The sequence below is a fragment of the Lepidothrix coronata genome, unplaced genomic scaffold (assembly GCF_001604755.1).
Source record: "Lepidothrix coronata isolate B3197 unplaced genomic scaffold, Lepidothrix_coronata-1.0 Scaffold239, whole genome shotgun sequence".
Taxonomy (NCBI): Eukaryota; Metazoa; Chordata; class Aves; order Passeriformes; family Pipridae; genus Lepidothrix; species Lepidothrix coronata.
The window spans coordinates 935,051-935,880 of record NW_016690419.1 but is presented as its reverse complement, the minus strand read 5'-3'; positions in this window follow the sequence as shown (position 1 = coordinate 935,880).

Below are 830 nucleotides of genomic sequence, written 5' to 3'. Positions count from 1 at the left end.
GAAAAAAAAAATAGCAAATGCAGAAAGCAAGCAATCAAGTCAGATTTTATTTTAATAACTTCAATAATCTCAGCTCTGATTAGCACTGGAGATTAAAAAATGTAAATATTTACCAGAACATCTTCAATATCCTCCTAGAGTCAAAAGGGCAGTTTCTCTGTGTCAGAGCTACGTGCTCTGGCAAACTCTCCCAGACAACTGTGGAATTATGCAAAGAGCTTCACTATAATTAATTATGTTCATTACAAAGCCAAAATATCGGAGTTTTATTTGCTTTCAGTTCCAGCTGTGAGTTTTCTGTGCTTTCTGCCTCCTGTGTGAGACTCAGGCAGCTCCTCCAACAAAAGCTGGGATTCCCACTTGGCTCCAGGAGCTGGGTTTAATGAAAACTAACAGGTAGTGTGATGCCTGCAGGAAATTAGGGCTGGGAGTCCTCCTCGAAGCCTCACATGGAGTTTAAGGAGGGCTGTCTTTGCTCCTCCTCCACTTCAGCAGCCCTTCAGCCCAGCCCAGCACGTCTGAGCACAAACCTGCCTGTCACCTGCCTTTCTTCTGCAGGAGATCACCGAGGGGATCAGGGGGATGGGGCAGCTCTGCTGTGAGGAAAGGCTGGGAAAACTGGGATTGTTCAGACTGCAAAAGGGAAGGCTTTGGGGTGACCTAATTGTGGCCTTCCAGGACCCAAAGGAGACAACAAGAAAGATGGAGAGAGACTGTTTACAAGGGCCTGGAGGGACAGGACAAGGGGGAATGGCTTCAAACTGCCACAGGGCAGGGAGAGATGGGATATTGGGAAGGAATTCTTCCCTAGGAGGGTGGGGAGGCCCTGG